This window comes from Salvia splendens, chromosome 19, assembly GCF_004379255.2.
Source record: "Salvia splendens isolate huo1 chromosome 19, SspV2, whole genome shotgun sequence".
NCBI lineage: Eukaryota > Viridiplantae > Streptophyta > Magnoliopsida > Lamiales > Lamiaceae > Salvia > Salvia splendens.
In genome coordinates, this window is record NC_056050.1 from 11568362 (window position 1) to 11582667 (window position 14306).

The 14306-nt window shown below is 49.0% G+C and overlaps 1 pseudogene; it reads left to right on the forward strand.

Annotated features, from left to right (window-relative positions):
* Nucleotides 1-7017: 7017 nt before the first annotated feature.
* On the forward strand, nucleotides 7018-9749 carry LOC121779026 (annotated as a pseudogene).
* The last annotated feature ends 4557 nt before the right edge of the window (nucleotides 9750-14306 follow it).

Sequence of the window (14306 nt, forward strand, 5' to 3'; positions counted from 1 at the left end):
GTTTATGTGACTTTCCAAAAGAAGGTTTGTTTCTTTTACCAAATTAGGGATGTTGACTATCACATCTCCCAAGGATCCCTTTGCAGCACATGTGACGCCTCCATTGGGTTGGTAAGGGACAAAGGAGCTTTTCAAAAGGGAATTTGTTCCTTTATCCATATTTGGCAAGTTGACAGCTCCAACCAGTATGGGGTGTTGTGCATCACGTGGGTTAGCATGGAGGGGTGGGGGTACGAACGAGGCTGGATCACCACTTGCTCCAACGGTCGACTGGCCGTCGCCGAAAATTTGGTCGAGGGGTAGGATCTCGCCGGTAACGTCGCAATAATCTTTTTCAGCGTTGTCGCTCATGAAGTCGCCCGTGGACTTCGTGGGTGTCCCCTCCTTGTCTGGCGATAGGGAAGCCGGGAAAAGGGGTCCCTTACATTTCAATGTCTTGGAGGGAGACCCTTCATTAGACCAAAGGAGAGTTTTTTCCGCAGTTGCTTATCCTCCGGAAGCGGTGAGGGCACGAACCTTTTCCGACCGGTTCCTTTGGAAGGGGGTGTCGGGGTGCTCTTTCTAGCCACAATCCGATTCTTCATGCCTTTCTTTTTTGTACCTTTGGAGGGGGGAGTGGGGAGCGGTGGGGGGGAGTGGGGAGCGGTGGGGGTTCCGGCATGGCCGTCCTAGTGATGAGCTCGTAAGGCCGGTTATGAGAGGTTTCGGGAGAGGAAAGCGCTCGGTTCCGGTCAAGGGAGATCAAGGTTTGTGGTGGCGAGTTTGGAGAGGGTGTTGGTGAAGGCTTCACACAGTGGTTGTGAGACGTCGGAAGGGTGGGAAGAGGGTGGTTCAAGGTCCGGCGGAGCAGCAAAGGAGTGTTGATTGGGTGGGGGAATCTAGAGAGAAGGGAGAGCTTCTCTCTCTAAGACCTTGGTACGCTCATGTTGAGCAAAACTCCCTTCCAGTGTTTCTGCTTGATAGTTCCACTTGCCATATTGTTCCAGACCACGTTTAACGGCCTGAATTGTGTCATTTGGTGTTGGCTCTTGTTCCTTTCTGCCCAAATGAACCACAAGATGAGGTATGGCATGGCATGGTTGAGATGCTTTTTGCTTGGTTGTTGTAATCTCCGCTCCCATACCCCGAGTCTTTCTGGAATCGTATCGTTGATCCGGATTGAGGGGAAGGATCCTTCGAACCATACATTAAATTCTCTCCATACGTTGATTGCCCCCGACCCTTGGATGAACAACTGCTGAAGTGACTCGATGCCTGGCCTATGCGGGTAACATTGACACTTTGATGCCAGCTCCATTTTTCGCCATTGGAGTTTTGTATTGATGGGGATTTGGTTTGAGAGCAGCCTCCATATGAAAATGGAGATTGAGGTGGTAAGGCCAGCTTTCCAAATGTCATCTAATCCCCGGGCGATGGGGCGATGTGTTCGGATGGTCTCCCACGTCGTGGCGAGTGAGAAGTCCCTGAGGCGGGGGAGAGGTTCCATCACGGGATGTCCGGTCTCCCGGCTACAATTGTTGTGTCGAAGATTTGTTGAACAGCCCACTCTAAAAGGATAGCCTGAGCATGGAGCAGCCGGAGCTTGGGCTCATCCCAGGTCCCTTCCCGGATGAAGTCCTCGACCAAGGCTTTCGGGCATCCCCTTTCATCAAGTGAGAGTTCCATTAAGGTAGACTTGCCGAGCCATATATCATCCCAAAAACAGATTTAGCCTTGTCCCACCACCCATCGAATGTGAGGCTGGGCTTGGGCCCGGACTTTGATAAGCCTTTTCCAAGTTGTGCTATGCTTCCCCGATGATCTAGCCGAGAGCGATGAATTGTTGTTGCAGTACTTGGTCATCATGTATTTCGCCCATAGAGAGTTCTGCTACCGAAAACGCCACCAAAGTTTGATACCAAAGGCACGTAGGACTTCTTTGGACTTGCGGACGCCAAGTCCTCCCTCGGCGGTAGGGAGACAAATCTGGTCCCATCCGATCCAATGGGTCTTTTTCCTATCATTTGATTAACCCCTAAAGAATCTAGCCAGTTGCTGGTCCAATTGCTTGAGGGCACCGGCTGTTGGTTCAATGGCTTGGAAAATATGGATCGGCACCGCTTCAAGTGTGCTTTTGATGAGCGGAAGTCTCCCCCCCAAAGGAAAGGTGCCAGTGGGCACACCCGGAGATCCTTGCGGAGATTTTCACCCGAATAAACATAAACATGTCAGTTCGCTTAACGCCCTGATAAATGGGAACTCCCAGATAAAGGAACCGGAATGTACCTCGTTGGAAGTCCCCCCTCCATTTGGATCAAAGTGGCCCATTCTTCGTGGCTTTCTTTTCTGTTTCTTTTTTTTTAATTAAACACCTTCACGGTGGAGGGTTCGTGGGTCCCTCATCCCTATATTTCAAACCAAAAGTGGGGTTACAATCGAAGATTACAAGAGGTCCAATCATTCTACGTCTAGGTGATCAAAAATAATGTACAAACAACACTAGAGCTATTACACTACAAGAGTATAAAGGGGACAAGCCGGTAGAGGGCTCGACACCTGCATACTCTATAGCATCCTCTAATCCATGATTGTAGCGACCGTCCACGGTCCATGCACTACTCGTGATCTTCAGTTCTTACTCAGATATTGGGGGTTCCCATCTCATCCAACCGGATGATGGCTTTGAGTAATCTGGGAGCAGTCTGCATTGCCATGTGGGTGTAGTCGTGTTGTTCTAGGCCCATCTTAGAGAGCAAATCCGCCGCTCGATTCCCTTCCCAGGGGATGGAGGTGGCCCTAATGGTAAGTTGTCGTTTGAGGATGATAAAGCGGGCCATGACTCGGCGAATGTGCGCAAGTCCCCAGGTCGGCCCATTAAGGAGGTTGATGGCTTGCTCCGCATCCGACTCGATAAAAATAGGTTTCCCAAAGTCCTTGGCAAGGGTCAGTCCGAGAAACATAGCCATGAGCTCGGCCTCCAGAGCTGAGTGGGCGGCCAAGGGGGTGGCGAAGGCTGTTAGCAATTTCCTGGAATGGTCCCGAAGGACGCCTCCCCCTCATGCCTTGCCTGTTGTCACCGAGAATGCTCCATCTGTGTTGATCTTGACCCAGGGCCGGTCCGGCGGGTGCCATTTGACTTACATAGCTACCGTCCTCGGGGTCCTTGCCTCGGGATGGCTCGGGACACTCATCTTGAGTTTAACTCCTTTCTAATGTTTGGGCTTAATATTCCCATTAACCATGCCGTTCCGAATGTGCAATTGAACCTGCCGGACCACGTGATAAGGTTTGAAAGTTACCTGTTCATGGCGGCTTCTATTTCGCTCCGCCAAAATGAACCAGAGGATGAGGTACGGCATGGCTCGGCACAGGTGTTTCTTATCCGGTTGGTGGATTCGCTGCGACCACACTACTAGCCTCTCTGGTATAGTATCATTAATACGGAGGGTTGGGGAGGAACCCTCAAACCAGCCATCGAACTCCCTCCAAATACTGGATGCTCCACGGCCTTGAATTAACAGGTGTTGGAGAGATTCGACATTAGGTTCGACAAAACCTCCAATTGAAAATAGCAATAGAGTTGGTGAGGCCAGCCTTCCAAACATCATCAAGGCCCGAGATGATCGGTCTTTGAGAGCGAATAGTATCCCAAGTCTTGGCAAGCAAGAAGTCGCCTAGCCGAGAAAGATTCCATCATGGCGTGTCCGGCTCCCCCAGGAGGATTGGGGTATCGAGAATTTGTGTGATTACCTGAGACGGGAGCCCGGCTTGGTCGTGGAGCATTTGGAGTTTGGCCTCGTTCCAAGCCCCTTCCCGAATATAATTCGATACCGGGGTAAGTGAGGCACCTCTATCATCAATGCAATAATCCCTAAAGGAAACATCCCCTAGCCCGAAGTCATCCCAAAAGTAGATCTCACTGTTTCCCACCACCCATCTAACGTGTGGATGTGCTTGGGCTCGCACTTTTAAGAGCCTCTTCCACTTTGGGTTGTGCCTACCCGAGGGTTTAGCCGCAATGGGGGAGACATTAGTACAGTATTTGGCCTTCATGTACTTAGCCCAGAGGGAGCTTTGTTCACGAATTCGCCACCATAGTTTAACATTAAAGGCTCGGAGCACCTCCGTGGATTTGCGGATGCCGAGTCCCCCTTTCTCGGTCGGTAGGCAAATTTGGTCCAAGCCGATCCAGTGTGTTCTTTTCTTCTCATTCGTAGCACCCCAGAAGAAACGGGCCAGTTGTTGATCAAGTTGTTTGAGGGCACCAGCTGTTGGTTCAATGGCTTGGAAGATGTGGAGCGGGACCGCCTCTGGAGTACTTTTAATGAGGGTGAGCCTACCTCCAAACGAGAGATGGAGATGTGCCCATCCTGAAATCCTAGCGGCAATCTTTTTCCGAAGAAACATAAACATATCTGTACGCTTGATACCTCGCGAAAAGCGTCTTTCGTTTTGGATTAGATTAACACACCCTTCATGTCTATCAGCAATGTAGAAATTGCTCTTAGCGAGGTTGATTTGTTGCCCTGAAATCCCCGCATACTCATCAAGGCAAGCTCTGAGCCTACGAATGGTCGATGTGGCCGCTTGGGTAAATATTATGATATTGTCAGCATAGGCCAGGTGGCTAATCTCCATGCAGTGTCGGGTGGCCTTATATGTCATTTCTTTTTGTCCCAGGGTGAGCTTATCAAGTGACCTTGATAGGTAGTCCGCAGCAATCACAAACAGGGCCGGGGAAATGGGGTCCTCTTGCCTTAATCCCCTCGTCGACTTGAAGAAACCCTAGGGAGCCCCATTAATGAGGACCAAAAACCAGCAGGATCCCACGCATCTTTCCCCCATAGCGAGCCAAGGCTCCGAGAAGCCCATGCGCCGTAGGACCTTTAGAAGGAAAGGCCATTGAACACGGTCGTAGGCCTTAGCCATGTCAATCTTGACCGCCACATTCGGGGCTGGGGATCCTCGCGAGAGTTCATGAAACATTTCATGCGCAAGTAAGACATTGTCATTAAGAAGCCTACCCTTCACAAACCCGCTCTGGTTCGGGGCAATGACCAGTGGGAGGATCGGTGTGAGCCTCTTAGTGAGAACCTTTGTGATGATTTTATTGAAGACATTGCAGAGGCTAATGGGTCGGTAATCTCCCCAGGTGACCGGCGATGGTTTCTTGGGAATGAGAACAATACTTGTTGCCGTAACACTTCGGGGGAGATAGGCTCCTTGGAAGAACTGTCGGATGGCTGCGACCACGTCCGGTCCCACAATGCCCCAGCATGCTTGGAAGAAAGTGGCGAAGAAGCCATAGGGCCCTGGTGCACTGTCCCCTGAGATATAAAAAACCGCTCTTTTGATTTCATCCGCGTCCGGCGGAGTGGATAGCTCTGCCATTTCTCTGAAGGTGGGAGTTGTTGAATCAAGTTAAGGTCCGGCTCCGAGAGAGCGACAGGGTCGGGCGCAAGGAGGTTTTTAAAGAACTCCACCGCCGATTGTTTAATCTCCTCTGCATCCGTAAGTTCGTGGCCATTCACATTAATTTTGTGGATGTGCATCCGTATCCTCTTCTGCTTTTTTTTTAATCAAACACCTTCACGGTGGAGGGTTCATGGGTCCCTCATCCCTATATTGCATACCAAAAAGAGTTACAATCAAAATTACAAAGGACCCGCACGATCTATGTCTAGGTTATCAAAAAGGATGTACAAAAACACTAGAGCTATTACTCCCCAAGAGTAGGAAGGTGACATGCCGGTAGAGGGCTCGACACCTACGTACTCTTTGGCGTCCATTAGGCCGGGATCGGAGGAGCCTTCATTAGATCAAAACCTACTCATTATCTGCATTTCTAACTCGGATGTTGGGGATTCGCATCCCTTCCAAGCGGACAATGGCTCTGAGCAATCTTGGTGCGGTGTGTGTTTTCATGCGGGTGTAGTTGGCTTGCTCAAGGCCCATTTTGGCAAGCATATCCGCGGCACGGTTTCCTTCCCGGTGAATGAAGGTGGCCCTGATGTTGAGTTGACGCTTGAGGGTGACCAGGCGTGCCATGGCTTGGAAAGCGTGCGCGGGACCCCATGAGTTTCCGATGAGTAACTTGATGGCTTGTTCGGCGTCTGACTCAATCCAGATAGAGAGGCGGAATTCCATAGCCAATTGCAAACCGTGATACAGGGACATGAACTCGGCCTCCAAGGCCGAGTGAGCGGCGAGGGGGGTGGTAAAAGCCCCGAGCATCTTGCCAGAGTGGTCCCGAACGACCCCTCCCCCTCCGACCTTATCCGGTTCCATCATGTATGCCCCATCTGTGTTAATCTTGATCCAAGGCGGTTCCGGAGGGTGCCACTTGATTTGCATGGTGAGCGATCTTGGAGTTCGCGGCACGGATTGATTCTGTATGCTCATCTTCAGATTCGCGCCTTTCCAGTGCTTGGCCTTAATATTTCCGTTGGCCATGCCATTCTGGATGTACATTTGAACCTGCCAAACCATATTGAAAGGTTTGAAATTTACCTGCTCATGCCGGCTTCTATTTTGCTCTACCCAAATGACCTAGAAAATGAGGTACGACATGGCTCGGAAAATATGTTTCCTACCCCGTTGCTGGATTCTGTGTGACCATACTTCAAGTCTCTCAGGGATTGTATCATTGATTCGAAGGGGGGGAAGAGCCCTCGAATCAGCCATCAAACTCCCTCCAAATACTAGTTGCACCAAGTCCCTGGATGAAGAGGGGAAGTAGAGAGAGAAGCTCTCCCTTCTCTCTAGAATTCGTCCACTCTCCCTCCCTCCCTTTTGAGGGAGGTGAAACGTGATTGTTGCATCCGACACATGGTGAAGTCCGGTGGAGAGCTGCCGGAGGGAGAGGCTGCGGCCTTGATACACGCGATGCAGCCCCTTTCCTTGCCGGAGTAAGAAGTTTCTTCGCTTGCACGGCCTAAGACCAAAAGGGTTGGCACACCCCACCCGGAGAAAGCTCGACAAGCCCTCAAACGAGCCGGTCTTGAATCTGGTTCGGAGGTTAGTCGGGCTAAGAAGAAGATGGCGTTTGAAATGGTTGATGGACTCGTCGGCAAGCCCCATGGTGAAGGGAGGAGGTCCCTGGAGGTTGAGCAAGCCCTTGTTGGGGAGATGTTGAACGTACTAGCTCAAATGGCTAAAGAAGGGAGCACGCCAACGTGTGAAATGGAGGAACCCGATTGTGAGGAGGTCGCCGGAATTTCACCGGCGCCGGCCAGTGGGGACCTTGATGTTCCACACAAGGAGAAGGTGCTGGTCAACGTTCAACATGTGGATGGTACAAGAGGTCATGTGAACCCTTGTCTTGGTGTGGGGGTGACATGTGAGGAAGTGGATGCATGTGACCTACAAATGGAGGAAAGGCCAAATTCTACTTTGCATGGGGAAGTAAGTGTTGGCCCTTTTTTGGTAAGTGACAATTTGAATTCAAATTCAACCCCATGTGACACACACCCCTCCCTCCCACCTCTAGTCAATGGTGAACGCAAAGGGGGTCGGCCTCCCGATGCACTATCGCCGGAATCCTCGCCGAAAAAGCTGGTTCCGCCGGCCGGAGCGTGGAAGGAGGTGAAAGAATCCCTATCTCGCGTGGGGATGGGATCCCTGGAAGGAGCACCAGCCACGCAAAAATTCCAAAAAGCCGAGCCAATCTCGTTGGATGCCACCAAGATCAAAGCCTTGGGGATAGCCGGCTGTTTTGAAGGTACACCATCCCTCTCCTTTTCCGACTTAGAAACGGACTACCTCTTGGAGAAGCTAGGGCTAGCTGTCGTTGGAAAATTCTCCCATTCGCTCCCATCTACTTACCAAATACAAAAAAGTCTAGGAGGATTGGGGTTTGTTGGTTCATTTACTTGGAAATACTTGAATGCCAAGCATATTTTAATCCAATTCCATGAGATGGCCGACTATGCTAAGGTGTTAAATGGTCCTAATGGGAGCCCAAATTGGTATGTTGATGTTCACCCGATGAGGGTTTTCAAATGGGTGTCGGACTTCGATACATTCTTTGAGTCGCCGATTGTTGCTGTTTGGTGCAACATCATGGGCATCCCGGCGCATCTCTATGAGGAATCGGCCATTATGGCAATCGGTAATCTCTTAGGCAAGCCACTACAAGCTAGGGCCGGGCCGAAATCGACACTTCGGCGCCGTTCGAATCGGTGAAGGAGGCGGTGAACCGCTTCGGCGGCATGGGATTTTGGAAACCTAATTCTCATAAGCCTTCTTCTCAACATTCCTCCCAGCATGAGAGAGAAGTGGTTGTTGATGTTGCCAATTTGGAGGGACAAACTGCACAACTTGAAAGAGATCTTTTTATGAAGGAGAGGGAGACACTCGATGTCTTGAAGGAACTCGAAACGACCAAGAATGTAGTTGAGGAGTTGAAACTGAAGCTACAGAAGGAGACGTCCCAGATCAATGCAGAATCAACTAGTGAAGTGAAGAATCGAGCTGGTGAAGTGCCTGGACAGGAAGGAAAATACAAAAACGATGAGAATGGTATTGGTGGTGTGGACTTGTGCCCCTCGGAAGCTCCCGGTTTCATTCTCTTGGAGCTGAAGCAGGCAAAGTTGAACCTAATGCGGACGACCACTAAACTTGCTGACATCAGAGCCGCAGTTGATGCATACAGCAAGAAAATCGAGAGGGAGAGGGCGTCCCTTGAGAGGACCCGTCAGAGGCTGTCTTCAAACACATTGAGAATCTCATGTTTTGAAGAGGAGATAAACCAAAAGACACAGAAGCTCGAGGAGGTCATAGATGGCGATGTTCAAGACCCATAAATATCACGCAGAAGCTGAGCTCGGAGACGGATCAGTTCAAGAAGGTTGGGGGGCTGCTAGGACACAAATCCAAAGGGCGTTGTCTAAAATCGAGCAAACCAAGGCTCGGATTAGGACAGCAGAGGTCAGGCTGATAGCGGCCAAGAAGATGAAACAAGCTGCACGAGCGTCTGAAGCCGTTGCTTTTGCTGAAATGAAGGCGCTCTCCTGCTCTGATGTAACCCTCACGTTCGAGGAATACTCCTCCTTGATCTCCAAAGCGCAAGAAGCTGACTCGGCCGGCAAGGGCAGTGTCGCAGGAACAATGCTCCTAGTTGAGGAAGCATACGCATGGAAGACAGAAATCTTGAAAAAAGTTGAGGAAGCAACAGGGGAAGTGAAGACAAGCAAGAAGGCTTTGGAAGAGGCACTGAGCCGAGTGGAAACAGCCAATCAAGAGAAGCTAGCAGTGGAGGAGGCGCTTCGCATGTGGAAATCAGAGCACGGCCTCAAACAACGCTCTGTCCACAACTCCACCAAGTTCAAGAATCCGTCACTGAAGAGGAAAGACTCCTACCGTCTTGATGTCAACGGCGTGGGACAAGTCAGCAATGGGCTCAAGCAGGTGCTGAGGCCGACTCCCTCAATCAGTCAGATACTGAGCAGGAAACTGCTGCTGACTGAGGACTACAAGAATGGAGTGCAAGCCGGGAAATGCAAGGTTTCGCTGGGGCAAATGCTGAGCAAGCCAAGTAGTAATCAGAATTCTGCAAGGAAATGTGGGAAGGAAAACAAAGAAGTGGCTATAAAGAGGAAGAAGTATGGGTTTGCTCGGATCTCCCTCTTAGTGGCCAAGCAAAGCAAGAAGAAGAAGAGCAACGGAGCTGCAGGTTCGATGCTTCAAGGCTGCGTGTGATCGCGATGCTCCGATGATCATGGGCGATCAACTAACTTAGTGTGGCTATTGATATGTAATATGAAATAGTTAGAGATTGTTGGGAATTAAGGACGGAAAGTGTGTATGGCTTTTTAGGTAATCTGTGATTGAATCTTTGATTGTATGGGCATCACTGATTCATATATTCCTGGTGCATATATATTTTTTTCATTAAAAAAAAAAAGGCAAGCCACTACAAGCCGATCATACCACCATCCATCAAAGCCGACTCTCCTTTGCTTGGATTTGTGTGGAGATTGACATTTCGATCCCCCGCCGGAAGAAATCATCCTTAATATCCGAGGTAAAGATTCAAAGTACAAAGTGGCATGGGACCATATCCCTTTGTTTTGTGCAAATTGTAAACATGTTGGGCACGTGAAAGAAGATTGTCATGCTTCGGGAAGGAAGAATCGGGGTGGAGGTATGGATCGTCGAGTACCAACCATGGAATTTTACTCGAGCAACGTCCCCAAGATCACCCGCCAAGAGTGGCGCCCAAAGGCGGATACTTGGGCCGGCACCTCATCAACTAGTGGGCCTCCGAACAAGGTTAAAGAATGTACCGACAGAATGAAGAACATGGAGGGATCAACGGATGCAGAACCATCGAAGATTAAAGAGCCTAGCAGGAGTCAACCACGTGTGGATGATGATGGGTTCCAATTGGTGTCGAGAAAGAGGAAAGGCAAGGTACATGAGGGCGATGTGTACATCAAAGCGCAACACATTGATTCATGGCATTTGAAGGAGAATGTGGCTACAGTGACATTTGGGATTGATAAATCGGGTGTGAACGAGTCAGACACTGGCTCAATGAGTGTAGCATGTGGGCCCCCCAACCGGGAGATGGAAGGCTTCATGGAGGACCTTGACCCAGGAGGGCGCATCCCCTGCGGAGGTATCCCTATCGCGGGCCTTAATTAGGAGATGGACTAAGGTTTTTGGTGATGCACAGGCTGCATCAAAAGTGTAATAGGGTTCTTGAGAGTATATAGATGACCACTCTAGTTGTTAGGGAGGCCCTCGTTGTACTCTAATTGTCATGGCGAGACGTCACTTTTGGGCGACTCGGTGTTTGTATGGTTATTGCAAATGGCTTTGGGTAATGCACAAGTGTGGGTCCACCTTAACCCTCCACCCCTTAGGGTGTTTCAAGTTAAAAAAGAAAAAAAAAGTCCCTGGATGAAGAGATGTTGGAGCGCTTCGGTATTAGGTCGTCGGGGGCAGCATTGGCACTTAAAGGCCATCTCAATCTTTCTCCATTGGAGCTTCGAGTCGACCGGAATCCTGTTGGACAAAAGCCGCCAGTTGAAAATGGCAATAGACTTGGTGAGTCCGGCCTTCCAAACATCATCGAGGCCTGGGATGAACTGCCTTTGAGAGCAAATTGTCTCCCAAGTCGTGGCAAGCGAGAACTCGCCTAGCCGAGAGAGGTTCCATCGCGGGATGTCTGGCACTCCTGAGACAATTGGGGTGTCGAGGATTTGTGTGATCATGTGAGGGGGGAGACTGGCTTGGTCCTGAAGGAGTCAGAGTTTGGCCTCATCCCACGTCCCTTCCCTAATGAAATCCGAGACCATGGTTGAAGAGGCACACCTATCATCAAGGCAGGACCCCCTAATAGCGGTGTTACCCAGCCAAAAGTCGTCCCAAAAATAGATCTCTCCTTGCCCCACCCCCTTTCAGAAGCCTCTTCCAGGTTGGACTATGATTTCCGAAATCCTTAGCCGCAAGGGGGGACGTGGTGGAGCAATATTTAACCTTCATGTATTTTTCCCAGAGGGAGCTTTGCTCGCGAAAACGCCACCACAATTTAATATTAAAGTCTCGGAGAACCTCCCTGAATTTGCGAACGCCGAGTCCCCCTACTCCGTCGGGAGACAAATTTGGTCCCACCCAATCTAATGCGTTCTTCTCTTCGCACTCGTTGTTCCCCAGAAGAACCAAGCCAATTGCTGGTCCAGTTGCTTGAGGGCACCGACTGTTGGTTCAATGGCTTGGAAGATATGGAGAGGCACCGCCTCGAGGGTGCTTTTAATTAGTGTGAGCCTTCCTCCAAATGAGAGGTGTCGGTGCGCCAACCCTGAGATTCTTGCCCCGATCTTTTCTCGAGGAACATAAACATATCTGTACGCTTGACACCCCGGTAAATTGGAACCCCCAAGTATAGGAAAGGGAAGTTACCTCGAGTGAAGCCTCCTTCCGTTTGAATTAAAGCCGCTATGCCATCATGCTTTTCGGCAATGTAGAAGTTGCTCTTTGCGAGGTTAATTTGCTGCCCCGAGACCTCTGCATAATCATCCAGAGATGCTCTAAGCTCACGTAGGGGGTTCGCAGCCGCTTGGGTAAATATGATGATATCATCGGCATAGGCGAGGTGGCTGATCTCCAAGCAGCGTCGGGTGGCCTAGTATACCATTTCTTTGCATCCCAGAATAAGCTTATCGAGCGACCGTGAGAGGTAGTCCGCAGCAATCACAAAGAGAGCCGGGGATATAGGGTAGCCTTGTCTTAAACCCCTTGTTGATTTGAAGAAACTCGAGGGGACCCCATTAATGAGAACTGAGAACCAGCAGCGACTTACACATCTCTCAACCATATCAATTGCCCATTCGATGGAGAATCTTAAGAAGAAAAGGCCATTGGACTCGGTCGTAGGCCTTGGCCATGTCGATCTTGACTGCAACATTTGGGACTGGGGCGCGTCTCAAGAGCTCGTGTAGCATTTCCTGAGCAAGAAAGACATTATCATTCAGCAGCCGTCCCTTCACAAATCCGCTCTGATTTGGGGCGATAACCTGTGGGAGGATCGGGGTGAGCCTTTTTGTGAGGACCTATGTAAGGGTTTTATTGAAGACGTTGCATAGGCTGATGGGGCGGTAGTCTCCCCAAGTACTCGGCGAAGGTTTCTTAGGGATGAGGACAATGCTTGTTGCCGTGACACTTCGGGGAAGAAAGGCCCCTTGGAAGAATTGCCTAGTGGCTGCGGCCACGTCCTGTCCCACAATGCCCCAGCATGCTTGAAAAAAGGTAGCGGAGAATCCATCCGGACCTGGTGCGCTGTCCCCCGAGATATCAAAGACGGCCCGTTTGATCTCATCCGCATCCGGTGGTATTGAGAGCTCGTCCAGTCGGCCAAATTCTGTAGCTGTTGGATTCTACTGAGGTCCGGTTCCATGAGAGCTACTGGTTCGGGTGCAAGGAGATTTCTAAAGAACTCGACCGCCGAGTGTTTGATCTCTCTTCTTCATCCGTGACTTCGCGGCCATCCGCACTAATTTTATGAATGCGCAACCGGATTCTCTTCTGCTTGACCCAACTCTGATAAAATCTGGTGTTCCAAATAGTAATTGAGTTTTAGTAGAGGATAGACAGTCTGTGATTGTTTTCCCCGTGATCGATATCTGGTACTGACCTTTAGCTATACTATTCCTACTCTGTATACTTGCAGGTATTTATAGTGCTAATAAAAAGTTAATCAGTGTGGTATAGCACTGAATGGATCTAACAGCAAGACGTGTTTTTATGCTATCTACTGAAAGACTAGGTCTTGATAAACTACTATTTCTTAATCTACATAAGTTAGCATTGAGCATACGGTATTGATTATGCAGTACTTTGACTTATCTAATGGTACGGGTTTTTCGCAACCCAATAATCTTGATATATTGGGTAGTGGTGATTAATATCTAGCGGTGCTAAGATTGCTATTGTGTTGAATCGTGAGCGAGGTGAGTCTCGTTTGATTATGTCCTCAAGAGGAGCTCGAACAAGGTTTTATTATTCGGAAACTGGCCAGTTGGAATTTAATTATTCCATGAATAATAAATAAGTGTTTCTTGCTAAGTCCACCCTTGGAATAAATAAGATGTTGATTAATTAAGTCCATAGCAGACATTAATCAATTAATGGACATTTATATCTTAAGCACGAAAAATAAACAATAAACAAAACGGAAACTCGGATTACTTGTAATTTCGGATTTGGATAGGCAGTGCAATATTACTTCTGTAGTGGCTGCTCGTAATATTCCAATATAAGCTTATATTAAATTGTGAGTTCAATTTAATTAGTAAAAGCTAATTGGGTGAGGCCATATTCAAAACCTTCCATAGATCCCTGACTGAGCACAATATGAACTTAATATAAATAGGAGAATAAATGAGACAGAAAATACAATTATTTTCATTAGGAATTTTCGTCCCCCTCTCTCTCTTAGATGAGCTCGAAAATTCTCTCAGCTCTCCTCCGTGAGATTTTTTTGTCTTCTTTATTCGAGTCCTAGTATTTTGATAAGATCAGCCCACACTGATTTCGGAATACAGTTCGGGAACCAATTAGAAGATATGTGGTCTAGTATTGAATATCATTGTGGAGAAGGCGCAAGCAATCGACGATTCTTTAGAGAATCAAATCGGTAACCTTAAACCGTAGAAATCATGTTCTAGGATTTATTTTTTTTAAGCATGCAATTATTTGTTTAACATGTGAATTGATTAATCGCATAATCGGTCAAATAGATCCTTATCCGATTTATTTGTTTGTACAAGTCTTCCGCTGTGCAAGGGGCACTAAACCCTATCAGTCGGCAGTAAGGACGGATG